General features: G+C 42.8%; 1 protein-coding gene across 1 annotated transcript in view; it reads left to right on the forward strand.

Annotated features, from left to right (window-relative positions):
* The first annotated feature begins 2,334 nt into the window (after positions 1 to 2,334).
* The window catches only part of SEMA5A (semaphorin 5A), a 368,380-nt gene continuing 343,971 nt past the window's right edge, over positions 2,335 to 26,743 (forward strand). Inside the window, exon 1 of the mRNA XM_077749424.1 lies at positions 2,335 to 2,423. The gene's annotated coding sequence lies outside the window, so the exon portion shown is untranslated. The remainder of the gene's footprint in view (positions 2,424 to 26,743) is intronic.

The raw sequence follows: 26,743 nt of genomic DNA on the forward strand, positions 1-26,743 counted from the left end.
GGAGGGTGGGAGCTCTCAGCCTCAAGACCCAAAGGAGCCATTGTCTGTGACTTTAACTTAGTTCTTGACAACCTCACACAGCCTCGTTCACCTTCCAGAGTAGAAGGTCCTGATGCTGTTCCCTTGACCCGCCAGCACCAAGGTGGTAACATGTCGATTTCACTGTCGATGTAAACACAGACACAGTAAGACCCCTTCAGGGCGTATGCCCCCAAATCCTGCTGCGGGAACTGGTTTCCGGTTGAAACTCCAGATTCCAAAGGGAGGTGTGTTTACCACAAGCCGTGTGAACTCCATGTTGGGAATTCTGCCACTTGAGTGTTTGTTGCCTTTTCACAAGGAAGGGACTGGATTTTGAAGTCAGCAGGTTGGAGCTGGAGTCCATGGCTGTCCAGCTGTGGCTCCCCCTGCCGGACTGAGCAGGGCTGTCCTTTCCCTGCGCTATTTATCTGGTCAGGTCAACGCTTCTGAATTCTTACAGTGTTGTTTTTGATCTGTGTCTCTTGCCATTTAAGCGGATGGCCATCCTCTGCAGGCGTGACTCTTGGTCACATCAGCTAATTTGTGACCTCACTGAGGGAGGATGGGAGAGCTCAGCCTCCAGACCTAATTATCAGCCCTATTTTCAATTTAATCCTGACACTTGCGGGTCTATAGAAATTGCCAGGAATTCCTGGCATTAATGGGTGGGTCTGTCCGACTCTGTCACTTCAGTTTTGATTAAGACACAAACAAAGACAAAGACACTTTGGTGCTAAGTTTGAAACAGATTTTAGGGCTCCGGAGAAGAGGTTGGTGTATCGAAACATGCCGTTTTATAAAGAAGCTCCAGCTAACATGTTTGCTGCCGCACCCAAAGAGATGTCATTGGGGTGTGAGAAAGGAATTGGCCGCTCGTCGGAATTGTTCCTGGGCTGAGGATGCCTTCTTACCTTGGGGAGAGCTCCCTTCCTGCTCTTTTGGCCTCAAGGACTTGCATCTGTACCTCCTCTTTTCCAAAAGATGACGTCAGGCAGGGGCTTTCAAAGACTCAGCCGGGACCGCACTGGGCTTGGCTCTGCCGCGGGGTGTGAGCGCACCTGTGTTGTGTGTGCATTCCTGGGCAATTCTGAATGTGTCTCTTGGATTCCCCTCTGGCTTCCTGTGCACAAAGGCAGGGAGCCTCACGGAGAGACAGTGTCACTTAGCCACTGGCTGCCCTCTGGCCTTGAACCTCAGGACTTTCAAACGGCTGTGTTTCAACCAATGTAAAATTTTACAAACTTCCAGATGCTGTAATTCACTTTATTTTCTGTAGGCAGATGGCCTTTAGATAATTACTGAAGTAGACAGTGTGGGAATTGTTGCATAGAGGAATAGCCAGAATGTTCCAGAATGTTCCAGCAAGTTCTTCCTTTTTTTTCTCATAATTATTCTCAGCTGCTACCCAAGGGGATGCATTAGGATAGGCAACATGAGTGTGTTCCAGGCTTAGGAAAGCCAGAAGCTGACATGCCGGGAGAGTAGGAAGAAACCACATGAATCAGGACAACAGAGTAAGCGTGGGGCCATGAAGGGCAGTATTTGGAGTAACAGGCATCCTCCGATACTCATGGACATGTTTCTTTATAAATCAGAAATACAAACTAACCTATTTCTTCAGCTCCTGCCATACATTGTTCTCGACAGCCTGGTGTCTTGCATTAGCCTGTTACATCATAGTTCAAGTTTTTAGGATTTTAATATTAAATTGAGGAGACTGGGTAGAGATTACTTGGTTGGATGAGATTGCTTGATTTTTATGGTTTACAGTTCTTTCCCTTATAAAGTTTCACATTGCGCACCATAAATATTAACAAAAATAAAAATAGAAACCCAAATTTTTGGTATAGTTTATTCTATACCTTCTGCCTTTCTCTCTTATTTTTCAAAGGCGTTACTTAAGGTACAATGTATCCCCAAAAATGGGATGAAAGAGCCAGTGTAAAATGGGTACATTCACACAACCAATCGGAATTTGATGTTCAAAATGCTCAACGTAATTCACACGGGGTTGAAATGATGGTCCTTTTGGTTGTTTCATGGGTTTGTTTGCATATGTTGACAGCATTTGCATTTTTATTTCTCATTTTCGGAAGAGAGAAAACCATCGGTACATGGGATATTAGGCCAGGGCTGTGGTGCTGTGATTTCCAAGCTGTCCTGGGCCACTTTGCTTTCAGCCTTCATTGCTAAAGCAGCTTGTGCTGGTTGTACAGGGCACTGATGGAACTTTCTAGAATCAATAAGCAATGACCACAAGTTCCTTTAAGATGGATTAACAGGACCTGTTTTTCTCTCTTCTTTTTTGCAGCGCTGGTGTGTGAATCGGGCTCAGGTGCCCAGGTGCTGTGGGTCCCTAGCGTGATACATGGTCAAGGAAACACTCCCCCTTTCCTTCCTTGGTAAGTCAGACACCTCAATGGGAAACGAGGAAATCAAAGTTCTGTTGACGCAGAGTGTGATGGCTTATGAGCAAAAGTCACCTCTGCTGTTAAAAATGGCAGTGAGCGAGCGGGCTTTCTGGAAGGAGCTGAGGCACAGAGAGCTGAAGTCATCTGCTCAGGATTTCACAGTAGTCAGAGGTGGAGCTGGAATTTGAACCTATGTTATTTTTATTAATTTTTTAAAAATTTGTGTGTGAGAGAGAGAGAGAGAGACAATGTAAGCAGGGGAGGGCCAGAGAGAGGGAGACACACAATCTGAAGTAGGCTCCAGGCTCCAAGCTGTCAGCACAGAGCCTGACGCGGGGCTTGAACCCACGAACTGTGAGATCATGACCTGAGCCTAAGTCAGACCCTTAACCGACTGAGCCACCCAGGCGCCCCTGTTTTTTTCTTTTTAAACGTTTATTTATTTGTTTTTAAGGGAGGGAGGGAGGGGGAGAGAGAGAGAGAGAGAGAGAGAAATAATTCCAAGCAGGCCCTGAGCTGTCAGTGCAGAGCCCAACCATGAGATAATGACCTGAGCCAAAGTCAGAGGCTTAACCAAGTGAGCCACCCAAGTGCCCCTGACCCCATATTCTTAACCCTAACAGCACCAGCAATGCCTTCTGAGAATAAGTCAGACACACTTTTTAATTTTTTCCTTTCCTGGAGATACTCATGTCCTTAAAGAGAAGCTCACAATAAACAAACAAAACCAAAAAAAAAGAAGGAAAAAAAAAAGAAAAGCTAACAATAAATATTAAGAAGTGTGTTTTTCAAACAGCAGTCTAAATCAGGAGATGGCAAACTTTTTCTAAAAAGGTGAGGTAGTAAATATTTTAAGATTTGCAGATGATAGGTAAATGAGCAAATGTGGTTGTATCCCAATAAAACCTGATTCACAAAGACTACGGAACTAGATTTGGCCCTCAGGCTGTAGCTTACTGATCCCTGATCCACACACTTACAACGCTCAATGATCTCACACTGTGGAGAATGAGTGTGTTTTAGCGGCCAGTGGGTTTGAGTTCTTTAACAAAATTCAGATTAGATGCTCAGAATTTAACCAAAAATGACTTTTAATGAAGTTGGCTCTAATTGCAAAAACCTACCCCTTAGAGCAAGTGCGTTTAGTATCCAGTGCTTGACGCCATCCGTAGGCCCCAAGGGTATTAGCGTGATTCCAGCGCCCACACTACAGCTTTGCTCAAAGCAGGCTTGGCAGACATTGTTGCTTCTGTGTATTTTGTTAGTCTAGAAGGTAGAGCTCTTTTATGAAGTATGGTCAGGTAGCGTTTCCTCTTTTGGTCTCTGTATCGTTTCTAACTGTGACAGTTTTATTTTGTGCCCTTAAACATACCATTGCTTATACTTATTAGGGCTAACATGTAATTATTTTCAGCTGTCTGATAATTGTGTTGCTCAAAAGTGCTCTGGTACCAGATCTTTCTCTTTTATTAGGAGCAAAACCAGATGTTAATAAGAGTCAAGTTTGAACAAAGTTGACGTAGTTAAATCACGGGATAACACGGTGATCTCCTTCGCCACATGTATCACATGAGATGGTTCTGTGCGTTTGTACTGAACTTCTTCCTACAGCACGATGCTTCTGACACCTGAAGTCCTATCTGACTATTGTACAGGTTTTCATCAAAAAAGATGGGCAAGGGAGAACCAGATAGTTTTATTTCTTTACACACTTTGAGCACAAAAGTGTTCTATTCGTTTGTTCAATCATTTATTCTTTCTTTCATTTGTAGAGAGAAGTTCAGCAAGCCTATGAGGCTGGTGTAGCAGAACGTTTGGAAATATGCCTTTTGTAAGAGCCACTGGTCCCTATAGGCGCTTTTTTCCATGAGTAATGAAAGTGCTCTTCACTTTAATAGCAATAATATAAGAAGGTAAATTTAGATTATAATAGTAACAGAAAGCTACATAATGGTGCCTTATTAATTGAAAAAAATCAGATTGCAAAATAATATATTTAATAAAATCTCATTCCTCTTAAACACACACACACACACACACACACAATGCGCACATAAGCACCTGTGTGTTATAAAGTCTCCTAGAACATATATCAATATCTACCAAATAGATAGATCTACCCTAAATAGATTATCTCTAGGTTTGAGAATGCTTGCCTTTTTTTGAGTCACAATGCACTCTCAAAATTGTTCAAGGGTATTTTATTTTAACAATCTAAAAAAAAAAAAAAGAAAAAGAAAGGAAGTAGTGAATGTTTATCATAAAAATTATGTAAAAAGGGGGCGCCTGGGTGGCTCCGTCGGTTAAGTGTCTGACTTTGGCTCAGGTCATGATCTCACAGTTCATAGATTTGAGCCCTGCTTTGGGCTCTGAGCTGTCAGCACAGAGCCTGGAACCTGCTTCGGATTCTGTGTCTCCCTCTCTCTTTGCCCCTCCCCGACTCATGCTCTGTCTCTCTCTCTCAAAAATAAATACACATTAAAAAAAAAGAAATTAAATGCTGAGAACAAACTGAGGACTGATGGGTGTAGGGGGGAGAGGGGAGATGGGCATAGAGGAGGGCACTTGGGGGGATGAGCCCTGGGTGTTATATGGAAACCAACTTGACCATAAACTATTTGTAAAAAAAAAACCCTGAAAAAAATTATGTAAAAGAAAAGAAAAATTTCACCCATAATGCTTTTGACAAAGACAAGTACTATTGTCATTTTATGCCGCCTTTTATAGTGGATTTTTGATAAGGAATGTACAGAGTTGAAATAACAGTAAACATAAAATTTTGCATATTGCTTTTTCACTTAACACTTTTTCTATTGTACATATCTGATAATATATAATATTACTAAAATTGTTAATGACCCTCATTTTAATGCATTATAATATTCTATCATGTAAAGATGCTATATTGCAATTTACTCCTTCTTTTTTTGCTGGACATATGTATTATTTTAGTTAATAAAACTCATGGACAGTGCCGAAACGGTCATACACCTGGGTTCTAATCCTGCTTTCCGGATGCGTGTAGCTCACACTACGAGCTACGTTGTGAAGAGGAGACATTTGGCACATGAAATAGATGCTTCATGAACAATAGCAACCACTATTATCAAGCTTTCTTTTAACTGCAAGTTCATTCATTCATTAGGTCAAAATAGTTGCTCTCAACTGTTTCAAAACCAAGCAGTTTTAATAAGATTGCCAAATGGCTTTGCAAAATATTGCAGATATTAATACTTTCCCAGTAATATGTTATAGTAGTTTTGCTAAAACTTCGCATTCACTGAGGATCATCATTTTTTGTGTCGACTTGATAGTATTCCTTTCTTTTTATATATTTCAGTATTCACTCATTATGTTATTTGGTTGATTATTTTTAAATTGTGTGATAATTAACCATTACTTTGAGAAAAGAGGACAAAGAGAGAGTGGGGGAATGTACATGTATGAGAGAATAATTTTTTATGCTTGTTTTGCTATTGAGATTCAGCACTTTTCTTACAGATTTTAATAGAATTTGTTTTAAGAATACTAACTCTTTGTCATAAATTTTTCTCCACTTCATTAGCTTGTTGACTTTATCCCTTTTTTTTTTTTTAATTTTTTTAATGTTTATTTCTGAGAGAGAGAGACAGTGTGAGCAGGGGAGGGTCAGAGACAGAGGGAGACACAGAATCCGAAGCAGGCTCCAGGCTCTGAGCTAGCTGTCAGCACAGAGCCTGATGAGGGGCTCGAACCCACGAACCGTGAGATCATGACCTGAGCCGAAGTCAGACGCTTAACCGACTGAGCCACCCAGGCGCCCCTGACTATCCTTTTAAATTTAAAGAAGTTTCTTTCAGTGTTGCCATATATATGTATTTTTTCATAATGACATTATCCAGTGCTTAGGAATTTAGTAAAGTTTTTCCTTTCCTTTCTCATGCTATTATTATAAATATTCATCCCTGGAATTCAAAGAACAGTTCAGTTATTTAAAAATAGGTCCTGGGGCGCCTGTGTAGCTCAGTCGGTTGAGCATCCGACTTCAGCTCAGGTCATGATCTCACGGTTCGTGGGTTCGAGCCCCGCATCAGGCTCTGTACTGACAGCTAGCTCAGAGCCTGGGGCCTCTTTCAGATTCTGTATCTCCCTCTCTCTCCGACCTTCCCCTGCTCACACCATCTCTCTCTGACTCCCAAAAATAAATTTAAAAAACATTAAAAAAAATAGGTCCTGCCCTTTGTAATTTATCTCATAGTTATAGTCTGCCTTTCTTTTTCCTCACTGACAAAAATCAACCCTCAATTTTATTCTAATGAGGATGTTCAATTAAAATATTTGCACGAATGAGGGGTTCCCGTCTGCACATTGCTTCATCCTGCAAATAGAAATCAAGTTTACAGTCAGACAACTGAAATACTTTCATTCTTTTATTAATCCTCTTTTGGTAAGGGAAAGGTTAATTTTGCATTTTGAGATGTTCTACAGCTTTTACCTGTATTTTTAATGATTCCTTATCAGTACTTTTTATATAATACAACTTAACCCATTATGCTGGGTATGATTAAGTCATTATCACAGTGCTTTTCCTCATGTTTCTTGTTTGTGCCTAACTTCTGGTGTTCGCATTAAATGTTATATGCTGTGACTGCAAGACAGTGCTGGTTGAATCACATATGTATTGGTTGATTTCCTCACTTGTTGAGTTTTGAGCACTCACCTAAAATATTAAGTTAATTATGAATTACCATGTGCCTGCAACAGCGGTTTCATGTTTTGTACGTTCCAGTAGAGAGAGAATTAGCTAGATTTCTCTTTTTGTGATGGAGATTAACTTGGCTTTGGACAGATCCAAAGCCAGATCCAGAGACAACTCAGGTATCTAGCTTTCCTTTTCTTGGTTTTCTAGATTTCCTGGCTGTAAAACAAGGAAAGGGAAAGGACATCATTTGAGAGTGGGAACAGGCAATGAGACTGAGTTCTTGGAGACAAAAAGACTAAATACGAAAAGAAATGTGCTCGCTGAGCCTCTCTGTGTTTCACTTGGTGCCGCCGTGGTGATTAGGATTTTATTTTGTGTTATTTGTGGTGCATTTCTATGTATATTATTGACACAGGTGCATCGCTTGCTTAAACATGCTGAGTGGTTGTATTTGGGGGTGGAGATTTAGCCTGTCATTCTTAATAATGTCAGAAATAAAAAGCTGTGGACTCCACTCCTTATTATTCCTGTCCTATTGCTTTGTCAGCCTGATGGTTGGGAGGTGATCTGGAGAGGCCTGGCAGGTCTGATTTGCTTGGTCACATGCAATGTCCCAGGTTCACTGACGGGGACAATTGTCTGCCTCCACTGTCCCTGTTAGAATGTATTGGAATTCCCGTGATGGTCAGGGGAACTCCTTGCTTTCTCTCTTGTATGGGATTTTGGCCCTTTTCCTGGTTTGTATAGGTGAGTATCTGCCAAGTATGTTTTGTTCTGGCTTCATGACCACTATAAATATTTGTGAATCACAGATGCGTGTCAAGTTCAGGATCCATTTTCTTCCCTTTGATTCATGTTTGAGGCAGGCTGGGGCTGGCTTATGTGTGCTGTTCATTCTCACACACCCAGTAGATGGGCAGATGTATGTGGGGTTAATTGCTTGGATTTGAAGATTTACATGTGCGTGTAAGGATACTGGCCCCTTGATTAAACTGCGCGTAAGATCTTTTTTTCGTAGAACTTTCCTAAGGGCATAAATATGACCCTGTGTTTGAAGTTTTGAATTTTATGGAACTTGGGGTTTTCCTGTGTTGTAGCCTCTAGATCAGAGTATTGGAGAGGCTTCTATAGCTTCAGGGCTACAAACCTAATCAGTTCATGTTTTATCCACTGGAGTTTTTCATGTGGTTTTCATGTGTGTTTGTGTCTTTTTTAGCCTTCCAGGCCACGAAGGGATCAGAGTCCTTTTGCTTCATTTGCTTTTGCTTAAAGCTTGGACAGTAACCATTATTGCTTAAACCGAAACAGAAAAAGCAAAGGTTGGAAAGATGGTCAGGAGATTCTGGGAAGTAAATACCACTGTATTTTTATATGACAGAGTCTAAGAATAGTCAACAGATTTTATATTTCCAGCATTCACAAATTAGGTCCAAGTTTTTATCGAGCTCAAATTATTATTATTATGCTTTTTTTTGTGGGAGGTGACTGCCTTGCTCATAGTTCAGAGGCCATATACTTTTTGAGAACTCTCCCCCCTTCCTTCATCGAAAGCCACCTCCTGCTACAGTGATGGTTTGAAAGAGAGGCACCTTCTCAAGCTGGCCAAGCACACATCCCACCTGGGGGCCATCCTGAGTTAATTCTACTTGAGGTCGTGCCCTGAGCTGGGGCACTAATAGCCTGTTCCTTCTCTCCCACTCCAAGGTAGCACTTAAATTGTTCTTTCCTTTCTTTTCAGCATCATCAGTTTTTATTTTCCCCTTTCTGCTGGACCTTTCCAGTAAGAATGGGCACATCTAGCACCTTAAAAAAAATGACCCATTGACCTTAATTTCCCCTCAGCTGCAACCCAAGTCTCCTCCCCTTCTCTCCCCTCCCTTTTTTTTTCTTTTCCTTTTCCTTTCCTTTTTAATAGAAAGACTCCTTAAAAGCATTGTCTTCAATTCCTGTGCCTTCATTTCCTCTTGAACCCACATTGACTGCTCAGTCTTCCATCACTACTGCCTCTTCAGTCACCAGTTAACAGCCATGTTGCTCATCCCCAGGGTCAAGGCCGCCTCAGCATCACTACTTGACAGTCAGTCAGCCAGTCAGCTCTATTCCCTCCCACCTCCTTGAAGCGTTTTGTTCATCTGGTTTCAGGACGCCACATTTCTCTGGTGTGATTCCTAACATCTCTGGCCATTCCCTGTTACCTCAACTCTCATCCCCTTGCCCTCCAACCACCAGAGTCGTGGGCTCAGTGCTTTGACCTCACCTCTTTCCCACCATCCTTCCCATTTGCGTAATTTCTGCCCTCCCCCCAATGTAAGCACCATGAGGGCAGAGATTTTTGCTGATTTTGATCACCGGTCCATCTCTGGGCAGAGAGAAGAGCCCAGAAAATAAAAAGCTGTCAACAATTTTTTGTTGAATGCATGGATTTATAGAGGTAAGAATGAGTGGATGGATGGAGCGATGGCTAGGTCTCTCGGGATTTTCCAAACTGGGTGAGAAAAACCCTCTTTTTAATTCGGGCATGGAGGTGGAGGTCTACGAGCTTGTCTGCACGATGAAGGGATGGGATTATTTTCCCTCTACTTCCAAATAGAGTTTAGTATGTTTGCTAGAATTTTCCCAGTATTGTCAGGTGGATACATATTTGCGAGTTCACTATTTCTCAGTTCACATGTCCCCTCGCTGGAACTTCTCTCTTCCCTCTCCATGACCAAGTGAATTAGGTTGCATTTCATCTGTGTCCGTGTACCCTTGGGCGTGTCCCCACAATGGCAGTTGAAAGTCGGATTCATTGTGGTATTTTTGTGTATGTGTAGTCTTCTCTTCAGACTGTGAAGCCCTTGGCTTGATTGTGTTTATCTTCCTGGTAGTTAACACTCTGGCACACAATAAGCGCTCATTACGTGTGTGTTAGTTAATGAAGTGATTTAGACTGAAATTTTGTAAAACCTAACTTACTCTAATGGTCCTTAAGAGTGCAATAAAAACTTGCCTCTCCGGCCCTCTGATTGTGCTACATTAAGATGTTTATTTCATGAGTTTACAATAATTAAATAATTAGGTTTGCTGAAGCCATTATAGCCCGTCCCAAAATTGTCCAGCTGAAGCCTGAATAGTCTGGTCTACTACTTTCTGGGCAGTCTTTGCCATCTTCCCGTAGAAGTGACTATTTTCCCACTGTGAATCTTAGAGAGGAAAGGGTGTGTGGTCCCTCCAAAGACTCCTCCCTAATGGCTGTCTATAGCATGTGAAGATGACTTACAAAGGTGACCGTAGTTAAATAGCACATAGATTAAGACCAGCGGCCCCTCCCCTGCATGGTGGGATCAGATGTCAGTTCCTTCCTGGCACTTATGTTTCTTAAATTCAGCATTTGGACCTCCTATCTGTGTCACGGAGTATTTCATCAGTATCATCTTAAAGGAGTACATATTCCTAAACATAAAAATAGCACAGCATGGCATGACTGTGAGGTCATGGATTGGAGCCAAGCTTAGGACCCTGAAGTTGCATTTCCTATAAATTACGTATTGAAATGTACCTTTTCAAAAGACAGCATTAATGTGTCTTAATGGAGTCCCTGCCAGACTTGGAGCACTGATTGATGTTAGTTGAATGTATGTATGTGTGTCTGTATAAATATATTTATAAATAAATATTCATATATAGAAGCATATTATATATATAAATAAATAAATTTATTTATATTTATAAGTATATTTATAGATAGATGTAGATAAAGCCATAGATCTAGACAAATGTAGTAGACAGGTTAGTACGTGGACATAGAGGTATAGATATAGACGGGCATAGATGCAGATATAGACACAGATATATACACTTGAAAATATAGGTATATAGGTTTATAGACAGAGATGTGGACAGAGATCACACTATTATTAAGACTTACAAAGGTCACTACATCAGGATTGCAATCAAGGAAATAAATGTCTAACACAGCGTGCTGTAGCCTAGCATTATGGCTTAGTTATGAATTTTTGGTAAAGTAATTGAGAGCTGCTGGAGTCTCCACTCAATACAGGAAAACCGTAGCTATTCAGCTTCTTTTGAATAAATGATCTTTCCCTAATTTGGTCCTACAAGCACGTGTGAATGTGTGCATGAATGCACACACACACGCGTGCGCACAGTTTTCATTGGACAGGGTGGACAGTCACTGACCTGTTTTATCAGCCATCTGGAACATGCTGCCATTGTGTTCACAGCTGGGAGCATCAGCTAGGATGCCTCCACAGCCCAGGCATACAGTAGGTGCCAAACAAGAAGGAACATTGTGAGTGAAGCTTGTGAACGACCACGTGCTTCCTTGTCTTAGTGCTCATTCTAGAGTATCTTCAGTGAACCAAACATCAGTGTCTTGTATATATTCCAGCTTTGACTCTTATTTATATTTGTATATTATATATAATACATATTACATATATATTTATATATTATATATAATACATATTATATATATTTAAAGTTTATTTATTTTGAGAGAGCGAATGAGAGAGAGAATGAGAGGGGGAGGGGCAGAGAGAGAAAGATGTAAGCATGCTGTCAGTATGAAGCCTGATGTGGGACTTGAACTCATAAACCATGAGATCATGACCTGAGCTGAAACCAAGAGTCTAATGCTTAGCCGACTGAGCCACACGGGTGCCCCTTGACTCTGTTTTCCTTTTCACAGACTGTCTAATGGCAGAATATTTACAAAATAATTTTTGTTTTCTTAAGCAAACCGTACATGGTCAGATAGATACATGTACAAGTAACATTACCCACGAATGCATGGTTTGTGGAGGCTTTATTGATTTGGAGTAGCTTATCCTCCTTTGCCTGAGCCCAGGCCGGTTCCGCATGTGTAGAAAGTGCACGGTGTAAGTATTTCTAGGTCACCTCTGCTTCCCAGCAGCACTCAGCCATGTTTCAGTCTGAAGGACGCCTTGGACCAGCTCCCAAGTGCAGCCATTCAACAGTCCTTCATAATGTGGCAATGACAATACAAGTTGAACTAAGCTTCTCCAACATTTCATAACGTGAAACATTGTATAAGTCACTGGTAATACCCTGCTAATAATTCATAATACGACTCAAATTACTAGAGCATTCCCTGTATCCAAAGCACTGGCATAACGTCTTTACTTACATCATTTCATCTTCTCAACAGCCATACAAAGCAGGTTCTAAAGTTATCCCCAGGTTAGGGATGAGAAGACCGAGGCATAGAGAAGTTAAGAAGCTTGCCTCGGTCAGCCCAAGGTTGCCTGGATGGCCAAGCTAGTGGATAACATATCACTTCTTAATCCAGCATGCGTGTCACCTCCTTTATTTTGTCAAGGTCGCTGAGGTAGCTCCCATGGCGGATGGTATGGAAAAGAATTGTAAACCAGTAGAACCTGCCTATTTTCAATGTTGCAAACGAAAGCTACCATAGGTTTCTGCAAATAGTGTCTTGGTTTTGTTTCACTGAACCAGCAGATATTTTGAGGGTTGAAACCCACTCTCAGTGTGTAATTTTCTTGCGGAAAACACATGATTGGTGGTTAATCTCAAACAGAGATCCCTCATGGAGAAACATCTGTACAAACAAATGTCCCTGAAGCATCTCTTCCTGTCAATGGGGGTCATCAAGGACTCCCGGGCATCCCAATTAATGTCTGATTGGAAATCATGTTTCCGTTGTTGACGGAAAACACTAGCCCCTTTTCATGTAAATTGCAAGGAAACTGGCAAGGTCAAATCACCTATGTCCATCCCACCTCTTAATCACCAAACAGACATTTACTGAGCACATACGGCGGATCAGACTTTCAGTGGAAACACACTGGTGAACAAAACAGGCTCTCAGCTGTCATGGAGCACGTACATTTTAGGTGGGACAGTTCGACAAACCAAAAATTATATCACAATAAGTAAGAAGGTTGTCACGTAGTGCTAAGTGCTGTGCAGAGAACTCGGAGAGGTTCGTGTACTAGTAAGTAGGGGACAACCTTGGACTGGCCTGTGTGTAGTGAGGACCGGGAGAGTGGGGTGAGTGACCGCAGCGATGGGTGAGAGTTAGAGCATGTAGGGCTCATAGGGCAGGGCACAAAGTGGATGTTCATTATGGGCACTGAGGGGCTTTGGTAGAAACCATGGAGGGTCAGGATTTTATTTACATTTTTTAAAACATTTTCTTTCAAGTTTATTTATTTTTGAGAGAGAGAACAGAGGAGGGACAGAGAGAGAGGTAGAGAGAGAGAGAGACTCCCAAGCAGGCTCCACACTGCCGGTGCAGAGCCCAGTGAAGGGCTGGAGCTCACAAACCGTGAGATCGTGACCCATGCTGAGATCAAGAGTCAGACGCTTTACCGACTGTGAGCCACTCAGGTGCCCCTTGTTTGCGTTTTTAAATTGTCATTCAAAATTGTCATGTTATCATTGGGAAAATAGACTGTGGGGGAGCGGGAGGGGAAGCAGAAAGACCAGCTAGAAGGTCACTCTAGGGGGTGGCACAGACCAGGGGGTTGGTGGGGATGGAGAACACTAGATGGGTTTGGAATGTTATCGGAAGCAGATCAATGGTACTTGGATGGCTTGGGCATTGGGAGAGAGAGGAAGAAAAATTAAAAACGAATTGTGGATTTTGGACGTGAGAAAGTCAGTCGATGGTGGGTCATTTACTGAGACAGACTTACTGGGGTGGGGGCGGACAAAGCTTTTAGAGCGAAAAACAAGAATTCTTTTAGGGCCGTGTTAATTGTAGGTTGACAGATGTCATTGCTCACCCAGTTGGAGAGAATAGGCAGAGAGCTATGTGAGTCTGGACTATCTGGAAATGAATGGAACAAGAGATATATTTGGGAATCGTTGACATACCCACGGTATTAAAGTCCAGGGCTCTCCTCTAGGACCCCGGAATGTGTTGCAGACGGAACCAGGGGCCCATTTGGGGAGGGTCCTGACATCTGTTGGAGAGCCCTTCATGGTATTTCACTGGGTGTTGTAGGGCTTTGATACTCCAGAAGTGATCTTCAATGTGACAAAAAGTCCCAAAGGTAGTTTTCCCCTTGAGAGAGATTTCACTCCACATCTTAGCAGCAGAATTCTCCATGGTTGTAACATTAAAATGCCATTCTGGTTCTAGAGAATAAGGTCGGATTCTTACACTAAAGTCCGCCATGGGAGCCCATGTCAGCATTTAGTTTGCTTTTTTTCTTCCATTTAGCAGTTCAGGCTGTTTTTTGTAAATGCAGCCTCTTCCCAGTTGAGTCTTGGAGAGCCTGGCCCCGAGGCCAGGCAAGAGATGGGTTTTAACGATCTAGCCCGTTTTCCACCAAAATGCTCCATTCTGACATAAAAATCTTTCCTACCGTTTTCTCCTCCTGCTCTTTTAATTATTATATATTTTTTTTCCTAGGGACCTTGGGTTAGTGACAGGTCAGTATTGAAGGGGCCCGTCGAGTATTTTTGCTGCCGTATTTCATGCTCTCAGCCTCAGTTCTGGCTGCAGGCAGCACACTTGCTGAGTAAATCAATCTCTGTGAACATTTGCAGTGTTCTGAGTAGGAGACTGTGACGTGATCTTAATAACGTGGTGAATAGTGATGCAGGCCGGAGAGCCGCTGAGTGTTTGATTTACAGTGAGTAGTTTAGTTAACCCCACTCGCATCATTGACACCTTTTGTGAGAGGATCAAAGCAATGAAACCCAGGGTGTCACCGGAATTTTATCAGTGGCTTAGAACTTTGATTTTCTATCAGAGAGAAATGCATCCGGCTTAGTAATGCAAAGTTGAAAGCTCCCGTTTCTCATAGTTAGTGAAAATAAGATTTGACACTGGTCATTAAGATTCACTCGGGCAGCTGTCTTCCATGTAAACCGGGATACAGAGCTGTGTGTTTAGAAAGAATGGATCTGAGCCTCCGTCCTCCACCTGGAGAGCTTTGTGAAAAGGACACACAGAACTTGTAGGGCACAGTGATCCAGCCATGGTTAAAATAGAGAAGCTCAACCGTAGAGTAGGTTATTTTCTCCAGTGGATCATTTCGTGGGTAAAATGCCAATATATAGAAAATGACGCATTCATAACCTAAAAGATGTCATTTTTAATTTATGGATTTTATTTAGTTTTTAACGTTTATTTTTGAGAAAGGGTGTGAGCGGGCAGGGGCAGAAAGAGAGGGGGACAGAGGATCTGAAGGAGGCTCTGCGCTGACAGCAGCAACCCCGATTTGGAACTTGAACTCACAAACTGCCAGATCATGACCTGAGCTGAAGTCGGATGCTCAACTGGCTGAGGCCCCCAGGTGTCCCAAGATCTCATTAAAAAAAAAAAAAAATACATGAAACAATGCTCAACATCACTCATCATGAGGGAAATACAAATCAAAGCCACACTGAGATATCACCTCACACCTGTCAGAGTGGCTAAAATGAACCAATCAGGAGACTATAGATGCTGGCGAGGATGTGGAGAAACGGGCACCCTCCTACACTGTTGGTGGGAATGTAAGCTGGTGCAGCCCCTCTGGAAAACAGTGTGGAGGTCCCTCAAAAAATTAAAAATAAAACTCCCCTATGACCCAGCAATAGCACTGATACGAGTTTACCCAAGGGATACAGGAGTGCTGATGCATAGGGGCACATGTACCCCAATGTTCACAGCAGCACTTTCAAGAATAGCCAATTTATGGAAAGAGCCCTAATGCCCATCAACTGACAAATGGATTAAGATGTGGTTTATAAAGACAATGGAACACTACTTGGCAATGAGAAAGAACGAAATCTTGCCAATTGCAGCAACGTGGATGGAACTGGTGGGTATTCTGCTGAGTGAAATAAGTCAGTCAGACAAGGACAAGATACCATGTGTTTTCACTCATATGTGGATCTTGAGAAACTTAACAGAAAACCATGGGGGAAGGGAAGGGGGAAAAATCGTTACAAACAGAGAGAGAGGGAGGCAAACCATGAGACACTCTTAAATACAGAGAACAAACTGAGGGTGGATGGGGGGGAGGGGGAAAAGGGAAAATGGGAGATGGGCATTGAGGAAGGCCCTTGCTGGGATGAGCACTGGGTGTTGTATGTAAGCCAATTTGACAATAAATTATATTCATAAAAGAACAAAGAGAATTAAAAAACACCTTGTTGAGATATGATTGACTTACAAAAAGCCAAGAAAAAGAGTGCATCTAATGTGTATGTACATATATTGATGACTTTGTGAAGCTATTGCTAGCATCAGGGCCTTCAACATACCCATGATTTCCCCAATGTCCTTCTGGCCCCTTTATTTATTTATTTTTTTTTCAAAATATTTAACCTAAGATCTACCTTCTTCACCAATTTAAGTCTATAACACAGTACTGCCACTTCAGCTATAGGCACTATGGTGTATAGTAGATCCCATTTTAAAAATCTGTGTTATTTTTAGAGATTGAGAGTGACTTCTCAAGAGTGCTACTTGGGACAGGTCGGTTGGGGGTCGGAGGCAAACCCGCAGCACCTTAAATCGCAGTCAGCCTGAATTCCAACTGTGTGGTTTCCCTTCTCTGCTGCACCGTGGTGTTCAGATCTCAGGTGGGTGTGTAATGCTGGTGTCTCTTCTCAACTGAGGGAAGTGAAGCTTGCTGAGGGCAGGAAAACATGAAGGTGGAATTCACTGCAGCTGATCAGGGCTTTTACTGACCATTCACAAGCTCTCTGTGAGGCCAGAGAACACCTCACCTGAGGTTCTAATAAGGTTTACAGTTGACTCAGGCTTTCGGATGAGGTCAGTGAGGTAAAAGGGGGTTCCCTTGTCCTTTCTTTTTTTTTTTTAATGTTTTTAATGTTTTATTTATTTCTGAGAGAGAGGAAAAGAGAGGCAGTGTGAGTAGGGGACAGGCAGAGAGAGAGGGAGATACAGAATCCGAAGCAGGCTCCAGGCTCTGAGCTGTCAGCACAGAGCCCGACGCGGGGCTCGAACCCACAAACTGTGAGATCATGACCTGAGCCAAAGTCGGACGCTTAACCGACTGAGCCACCCAGGCACCTCCCCGCCCTCGTCCTTTTTGAGACTAATTTTACTCCACCAGTTTTGGGATAAGAAACACTATAAAACATCTACTGTACTGTTGTAGCACTAATAGTCTGATAAAAGTTCAACAGGATACTCAAAGCCAGCGACACGGAGAGATGTCTGGGAGGGTCAGGTGGAATGATCATTACCACCTAACAGAGAGCTTATGATTTGATGACTTGCAGAATTCTGGCAGATGACGGAACCGGGTACCAAAAAGTCTTTGTGGAAACAAGAACCTGGTTCTTTGGCGGACACGTCCCATTGTTAGCTTGCTTTTTGGTTTTCTCTAAAGTGGAGAGAAAGATTACACACATCATTTTTAAAGGAACAGAGTCCATCCTCCCTCCCGGTTCGCCCCACCTCAGAGGTAAAACCGCACTGCTCCCCTCTTGGGGTGCCGGATTCTCCCCACGCCGGAGACGGGATGAAGCATACCCCATGGGCTCCCTGTGTCTTCTGTTTGAGGAGTCATCCTTCAGTCAGCACAGAGTAGCACTGGAAGCTGAAAGCTCCCAGGGCAGTGCCTTGCCCAGATTTTAGAGTTACCAACTGGCACATTCGTGGCATCTACCACGTGGCGTCGGGCTGGCCACGTTACTGACTTTCTGTGCCATGGAGTTCCTGTCGGCCAGGGAAGGGTTAGAGACAGCCTTTGTGCTGATGGTGAAGAAGAAAGGCATTTCTGGACATGTCATTTTATTTATACTGGATTGTTTTCAAGTTTACAGTTCACTGTCGCTAGTATTAATTGTAGTCATTGCAGGCTGGGGATTTTCTGCTTGTTTCTTCCTCTTCTTTTGGCAACAGAAGAACTAGAATGTGATTTGGTTGTCATTAAGAAGAATCTATGCTGAAAGATAATAGAAACAATCTAACAAGTTGAATATTACATAGAGATAGTATTTTCAACACATGTGATATATCTCTAATCTACAAAGTTTCGCACAACCCACAAATGAATGGGTAAAATATGCATTGGCAATCAGATATGAGTGAATTCTTCTTAAAAAAATTTTTTTAACATTTTATTTATTTCTGAGAGAGAGAGAGACAGCATGAGAAGGGGAGGGTCAGAGAGAGATAGAGGGAGACACAGAATCCCCAGGCTCTGAGCTAGCTGTCAACACAGAGCCCAACCCGGGGCTTGAACCCATGAACCGTGAGATCATGACCTGAGCCTAAATCGGCTGCCCAACTGACTGAGCCACCCAGGCGCCCTGAGTGAATTCTTTTTAAACTATTTTTTAAAGTATTTATTTATTTGAGAGAGAGTGAGAGAGAGAGGGAGAGTAGGGGAGGGCAGAGAGAGAGAGAGAGAGACACAGAATCTGAAACAGGCTCCAGGCTCTGAGCTAGCTGTCAGCACAGAGCCTGACTCAGGACTCGAACTCACGGACCAGGAGATCATGACCTGAGCTGAAACTGGATGCCTGACTGGCTGAGCCACTGAGGTGCCCCAAGTATGAGTGTATTCTGATGTCCAGTAAGAAGATGAAATGGTGATCTATCCATGACTGTTAGGATAATGCCAGTGAAATACTATTTTTCTGACTGGTGAGTGAGAGAGAGAGGAGAGAGCGAGAGAAAAGAGAGCGAGGGAGAGAAGGAAAGGAAAATTAAAAACACCACTGGTAGAGATGCTGATTAAGGGAAGTCACACCCATTCCTAACGGAAATGTGAATTGCTTCCATTTTTGGGGAAAGCAGTTCCTACTATAAATATCCACACTCTTTGACCTAGTAGTACCACTTCTGGGAATACAGATGACAAAAGTAAACATGCAGGCACACATAGAGAAGAGTATGTGTATTGGGTATTTATCGTAGCATGGTTTTCGGTGCCCCCTGCAAAAAAGAAAACAGAAAACAGAACAACAACACCAACATGAAACAAAAACCAAAACCAAAAATACCCCCAAAAAGCACTCAAAAGCCAACCTTGCATGTTGAGTATGTAGCAAGGATGGAAGGTTATGTATCAGTAGGATTATAAGAATGCCTCAGATACGGTGCATCCATTTAAAGATTAGTTTAAATCTGGTTAACCTAGGGGCGCCTGGGTGGCTTAGTCGGTTGAGCGTCCGACTTTCGCTTAGGTCATGATCTCGCGGTTTGTGGGTTCGAGCCCCGCGTCGGGCTCTGTGCTGACTGTCAGCTCAGAGCCTGGAGCCTGTTTCAGAGTCTGTGTCTCCCTCTCTCTCTGACCCTCCCCTGCTCGTGCTGTCTCTCTCTCTCTCTCTCTCCTATAAATAAATAAAAATATTTAAAAAAAATCTGGTTAACCTGAAGAGATTTTTATAATATTAAGTGAGAAAAGTAGATCCTCTTTTATAAAGCAGGCAGGCTCTCCTCCGAGTCCATATACATGTGTTTGTCTCTGAGGACATGAACAATGGAGAAAGATCTAGAAGGGTGTCTGTTAGGTTGTTAACAATGGTTATGTAGGAAGAAGAGAAGCAGCTTCTAGGAAATGGTCCTGTGAGGGGTGCTTGTGTGGCTCAGTAGGTTGAGCAACTGACTCTTGGTTTTGACACTTGGTGTTGCAAGGTCATGATCTTGCAGTTTGGGAGTTCAAGCCCTGCATCAGGTTCGGCGCTGACAGTACAGAACCTGCTTGGGATTCTCTCCTTCTTTCTTTGCCCCTCCCCTGCTCACGCATGCTCTCTCTCAAAATAAACAAATAAGTAAATAAATAAATAGTCCTGTGATTGGCATTGAGCTTGTAAAAGTGTGAAGGTGTGGGTATTTGGGGCCTTGTATTCTACCCTTATTGTTCTGGATGAAGCAGAGGTCTGGTTACAAGTAAGATCCTCAGAGAACCTTTGAATTTCTTTCCAGGGCTTAGGGTAACTCATGCAAGGGATATAGACTCCTCTCCACCCCCACCCTTGCGTCCTGATGTGAGGAGTCCTTTCTGACCGTCTTCTGATAACATCCATTCTCCTATTAAATTTCCTCTTCTTAGGAGATAAACATTCACTAGAAATGGATTAGAAATCCTTAAGTCTGCCCTTCGGTATTTGATATATTTAATATTTCCCCTTCTCTCCAGCTTGGGAGTAATCCTGGGCAAGGAAAAACAATGCTGCCTGTGTCCCAGTTTCCTTTTCCACGTGTGCAAATTCTGTAATTGTCTTGTACATTACGGGTAATGGCAAATACTGTAACTAAGGTACATTATAATGGTAAATGCCTAAGTTCTGATTCAAGAGGCCGTATGAACAGAGGGACTGAGTACAGCACTGCCGCTCTGCTGGCAAAGGCTCCCGCTGTGACCTCTAAGGAGGAAGGTTGGGGGGGTTGCTGAACGGAGCGCCCGTGACATCTCCATGAGCCAGTGGCAAAGATGAGGGTTTCCGTGAGTTTCCATGAGTCCCACCGTTGGAAGAGCTCCTGTGCTTTGCCTGTGGTTCACGAGTGAGCATGAGCGCCAGCAGGTAGCACCGAGGAGAAACGGGACAGTCCTGCCTGGGGATGATGCCCTTCCTGTATTAGAACTGCAGCTGGAATCCGGGTGGCAGCCGGGGGTCCCCCACAGAGCACATCCCACGGCCCGTGGTTTGGCTGCAGAGGTACCAATAGGGCTTTGGGGGGCCCATCAGAAAGCGCCTAACTAGTCATGACTTTTCTCCACGTGACACCACAGACAAACACATTTGTTCCTAACTTTCTCTTCTGGAAGCTCGATCTGCTTTGGCCGGTTACGTGTAGGTCTCGTTGAGCTTTTCTGTATCTTGTCTTACATGGATTCTTGACGATGTGGAATGAATGCTTCCAAGATGACCAAACAGAAGTCATCTGGGTGCCGTTTAAGGACATGCAGGTCTTCCGTGCACGGTCAGGGGCACGCGGGCCCCGGGAACGGGGGGTGCTGCCCCTTGTGTCCGTACTGTCGGGACACTAGCAGGCTGGCGTGTGGTTTGCTGTGACCCTGCGGGTTGGCACACTGACAGATGAGTGGTTGCCCAGTTGTGCTTAGGAGCTGGGCCAGCTAGAGAGCCATAGTCTGAAGACTGGCATCGCCCTGGCCCCTTACTTCCCAAGTGAGACACAGAGTCTGGCCAGACATTCCTTTTTGTTTTTAAGTTTATTCATTTTGAGAGAGAGTGTACACGAGAGGGGGAGAGGCAAAGAGAGAGGAGGAGAAAGGGAATCTCAAACAGGCTCCATACTGTCAGCGCAGAGCCCAACGTGAGCTTCAAACTCACGAACCTCGAGATCAGGACCTGAGCTGAAATCAAGAGGAGATGCTTAACTGACTGGGCCATCCGGGCACCCTTGGCTAAATATTCTCTTTGTCCTTCCTGTATCCTGAATGATGAAGATGCTTGTTACCTATCTGAGTCCCTCTTAGCCCCAAGGGTAGTCTCTGGGACTTTCTACCCCATTACTTATTCTCATCGACATCAGGAGTTGTGTTTACTGCTAGTTTATTAGTGTCTGGTGTATAAACATAGACATAGGAGTCCCATTCCCTGTTGGGTGGCAGGAATTATTAGCAAATGGCAAGCCAATTGATTACTGTCATTGGAAGGGGTCTGATAATTACCCACTGGAACCAAACCCCATTGGTATGGAGGCAAGGAGCATGGACAATGGAAAGTGTGCCCTTATTTTGCTCCATCTTGGATATGGGAGGTGTTACAGACCGAATGCTTGTGTCCTTCTTAAGTTCATATGTTGAATTTCTAACCCCAATGTGATGGTGTTGGGAGGAGGCCCTTTGGGGGGGGTCATGGTCAAACCCTCATAAATGGGGTTAGTGCTCTAATAAAAGAAACATGGAAGAGATGTCTTTCTCCCTCGCCACTTCTCTTCCCCTTCTGCTGTGGGACAACTCGGAGTGGAGACAGCAGTCAGGGAACCAGGAGACAGGCCCTCACCAGACACAAATGTCCTCATACCTTGGTCTTGGACTTCCCAGCTGCCAGAGCTGTGAGAATAAATGTTTGTTGTTTAAGCCCCCCACTGAATGGTAATTTATTACATAAGCCTGAGCCAAGACGGGAGAAGTTTAACAAATTAAAAAATGAGATTATCAATCAGAATGGCTAGTAGACAGGGGCTGTGTGGATCCCAGAATCAGTGGTGATTAAGAAATGGTAAAGGAGTGAAGGAAAATATGTCAAGAAGAAGGAGTATAGTTATGTACTCAGGTGACTTGAACCTTCCCTGGTCATCCTTACTCCCTGTAAGTTTGAAGCTATAAGAAGTGAGAGTCGGTTTCTCCTTTGCTGATTACAGGTAGTGCTGAAGGACAACTGGAATCCGTGGAGAACAGTGTGCAAACTGGGATCCCATTTAAGACTTAAATAGATACAGATTTATGTGAGAGGTTTAAGAAACAGTTTTAACAAAGCAGATGATGCACCTAAATGGAAACGGGAAACACATTCTCATATACAATCCGGTAGGATCGTGTACTTAATTAGAAGTTGTATGATGTTAAGAACGCGCTCTTTGACAAACTTGTCTGTGAATTGCATCTAATTGTTTTTATTTATTCTAGTGTAACTTGTGGGTAAAGTATAAAAAAGCAGCAGCATCTTAAAATAATGCAGCGGAGAGTTGACACGCTTGCTATAAATTGCCTCCCTTATTTTTTACGTGGCAGAATAAAGAGTGAATCGGTACAGTGCATAAAAAGTACTTAAGAAGCTGTGCAGGCTTCCTGTTTTAGGAGCTAAGAAAAGTTTCGGTGGTAAGGGGCTTACAGTTTTCTGTGCCCTCAGTATTTGTTAGCCTCTGGAGAGCAAATGTCCCATGTGGATGATAAAGGGCATTTCCTATTGCATAGCTGGAATTTCCAGGAAGTGGCGGGACTTGGATTGGAATCTTGAGAGGGGCTGACAATTACAAGTGGTAATGGTCTTAGCAATTCTTTTCCTCTTTGTAATGCACAATGTTATTTAATTCCATCTTAAAAAAAAATGAGTCTAAAACAGTTTTTCATCCTTAGCACTATTGACATTTTTGGTTGGATAGTTTCAATTTTTTGCAGTGGGGAGGGGCTTTCCTGTATGTTACAGGACATTTATCAGCATCCTCAGTCTCTACTCACTAGATGTCAATAGCATCCCCCAGTTGTGACAGCCAAAGTGTCTCCAGACATTTGCCAAATGTTCCCAGACAGAGGGGATAAAATCGCCCTTGGTTTTGAACTATTGGTCGAAACACACTCTACAAAATTAAAAACAGGGCAAAAATAAGTCTCGAAAACGTTGTGTGTGCTTGTGTAAGCATATAACTGTGAAGGCCAGACCTTGGACTTGATGCACTGCTATTTTCATGTTGCCTTTGACGGTATTCCTGACCTCATGCCAATAGCTTCCATCCAGGGAGATAGCCCTGGGTGGAGGCTGGCTAGCAGGACGCCACAGTCATGTTTACTCTCTCTTCCGTGGAGGCTGCTGGAGGCTCNTTGGATGAATAAGGACTTTGGGGTTTATCCTCTAGTCACCAGTGATCAGAAAAGGGTTGGAGTGGACCGATGGCCATGGCCACCAGTTAGCCTCTGTCTTACCTGGCCTTCCATAGTTCCAGATCAAGCTTTTACCCCTCATTTATGTGCTCCTGGATTTTATTTTTATTTTTTTAACTGTTTATGTACTTATTTTGAGAGAGAGAGAGTGCAGGTGGGGTAGGATCATCGAGAGAGAGGAGAAGAGAGGATCCCAAGCGGCCTCTGCGCTGTCACTGAACAGCCCACTGTAGGGCTCAAGATCATGAACGATGAGATCATGACCTGAACCAAAATCAAGAGTTGGATGCTTAACCGACTGAACCCTCCAGATGCCCCATTTGTGCTCCTGGCCTTTAGAGTGAAAGGCTGGATCACATAAAATCCAATCCCCCGGTAGAGACCAGAGAAGAGCTTTGAGAATTAATTTATCATATGATGACCCTTGACCATCATTTCATTTGGCTCCCTCATGTTTGCCTATAGCTCTCCCAAACAGCCCAAGGGTTACAGTGACATGTACACTTGGAAGGACAAAATGAAAATATTTTTGGTGTTATCCTTGAAACCCACATTGTTTCTTGTGCTCGGTGAGTGTAGCTTAGAGCTGCCCTTGAAAGGATGCAATTAAAAATTATTATTATTATTAATATTATTTTGCTGCTCCACTTTCTCAGCTGTGATCCAAAGAAGACCCTTGTCTAGCGGTGGAAGATTTCACGGTGCGTATCTCTGAGCTAACTCGGAGATCTGATGTAGCTGTAGCACGGTGGAACGTAATGTCAAGTTGAGAAACTCCCTGAAATAGAGCGAGGCCATAAACCAGTGAGTGACTTAGAATGATGCGGACAGTAGTCGCTTTGATTTGATTGGTGTTCTACAGGGCTTCTAATGCATATATTTCCCATTTTATTTAAAGGAAAATTCCACCCGATTTACTTAGACCACCCATCTGGAAGTACTTTTTATTGCCTTTTGACGCCTTGCCAACTGGAAGAAAAAAGATAGAGGACCAAAATATTATAAAAGCACTGAATTTGATGCAATTAATGTTACAGAAAATGCTAATTTTTCATCTTCCAGCACATGCATGATGTTAAATTACGCTCTTCTGATTTTTCTATTTTTTTTTTTAATCTTATTTGTACTCTGTGTGTGTCACAAAGTGTGTGGATTCCTTTCCTTCCATCATTTGATGTCTCTGAGGCCCAGCACCCCGTGTGGTGTCTGTGTTCAATGACCATTGTCACTTGATTATGTAGAACTCCCATCTGACAAGTAAGGAATCCTAGACACTGAACAGTCCAGTTCTTTTTTTTTTTTTTAATGTTTTTATTTATTTTTGAGAGAGAGAGAGAGACAGACAGTGCGAGCAAGGGAGGATCAGAGAGAGGGAGACACAGAATCTGAAGACAGTCTCCAGGCTCTGAGCTGGCTGTCAACACAGAGCCTGATGCGGGGCTCGAGCCCACAAACCATGAGGTCATGACCTGAGCCGAAGTCAGATGCTTAACCGACTGAGCCACCCAGGTGCCCCGGAACAGTCCAGTTCTTATGGTTGGTACAGCTTCCTCCATACTGGTCAAAGGCTTTTGTTTTCCTGGAATAAAATTCTGTGTAAAGAAAGCATTTTCTGAAAGCTGCCTCTTAAAAGTGATCACTAATGGGAAGCACTTACTAAATAAATCAAGTGGTGGTTGATTTATCTTTTGAAAAATGTAAGTCCCAGATTCATTTGGGTCTACCTGCTTAAGGACCCATCCTGTCTCATGGTGACCAGATCTCCTCTGTTTTTATCAAGTGGACTGAGCTTTGGGTCGTAAAGAGTTACACAAAACTGAGCCCCATCTATGAAGCAGTCATATTTATTGAACAGCCATCTGTGAAGTGGTGTACTATTTAGAACAGTCTTCCTGTGTGTCAGGTACCGTACTAGGTGGTTTTTGAGTGTCGTGTTGGTCATGATAGAAATGCTGCAAAGTTTTAGTCCCACTTAATAGATAAAACTGAGACACAGAAGTCCTGTAACTTTCCCAAGGTACAATTGTGAAGCTGGGATTCATTCCAGGATCTGCAAACTCAAAACCCCACTCCCTGATTCTGGGAAAAATTCTTCTCTTCGTTGTGAATGATTACCTGTGGCTGGTATTTTTTTTTTGTAATGAGAAGATCATTGGTTTTGCTGAGGTTTTTGGGTGAGTTTCTTGGTGAACTTGGGTGAGGATTTCTAGTAAAGAATGTTACCAATGTTCTTATGTTATGGTTCATAGATAGTAAAAGCATTTATCAAGCCAATGACTTATAAACATTTGAAAATGGACATATTTCCATCTTAATATTTATGTAAGATCCATGATATTTCAAACAGTGAATGGAGATCTGTGTTATAAAATCAAATCAGAGGGACATTTTAAAATTTTATGCCCATTTAGAGAGAATATATTGGGTAGGCATCAGCAAAAGAGCTAAAGAAAAACTATCATCTTCGATGTACGTAATTTTTTTCTTTTTTACTCCTAGTGAATTGCTAGATCTTGAATGAGGCTGAGTAAAGTTTTCCACATATTATGCTTCATTTATTGTAAATGAAATTAATTTCATTTGATGATATCCTTTAAAGTCTCAAATATTATTACAGTGAAATATGGTGATTATGATGATGTCTATTTATGCATGTAATATGTGTTTTTCTAAAATAATTACATAATAAACTTTCATTTCACGGTGACAAGAGAGTTAGATATCCTTTTAGCTCTCATCCGGTTAAAAAAGAAAGACAGTAGATGATAATTTTGAATCAGGTCTTACTAGATAGGAAGAAAATGTTAGGGGCTGCCTGGGTCGCTCAGTCGGTTAAGTGTCTGACTCTTGGTTTCGGCTCAGGTCATGATCTCCCAGTTTTGTGAGTTTGAGCCCCGTGTTGGGCCCTGTGCTGACAGTGCTGGGACCCTGCTTGCGATTCTCAATCTCTCTCTCTCTCTCTCTCTCTCCCTCCCTCTCTTTGTGCCCCTCCTCCATTCACGCTGTCTCTTTCTCAAAATCAATAAATAAACTTACAAAATTTTATTACAAAAAAAGAGAAAACAATGGCAGGAAACATTCTCCCCTAATTTTTTCCG

Source organism: Crocuta crocuta, unplaced genomic scaffold (genome assembly GCF_008692635.1).
Source record: "Crocuta crocuta isolate KB4526 unplaced genomic scaffold, BGI_CrCroc_1.0 scaffold89, whole genome shotgun sequence".
NCBI classification, from domain to species: Eukaryota; Metazoa; Chordata; class Mammalia; order Carnivora; family Hyaenidae; genus Crocuta; species Crocuta crocuta.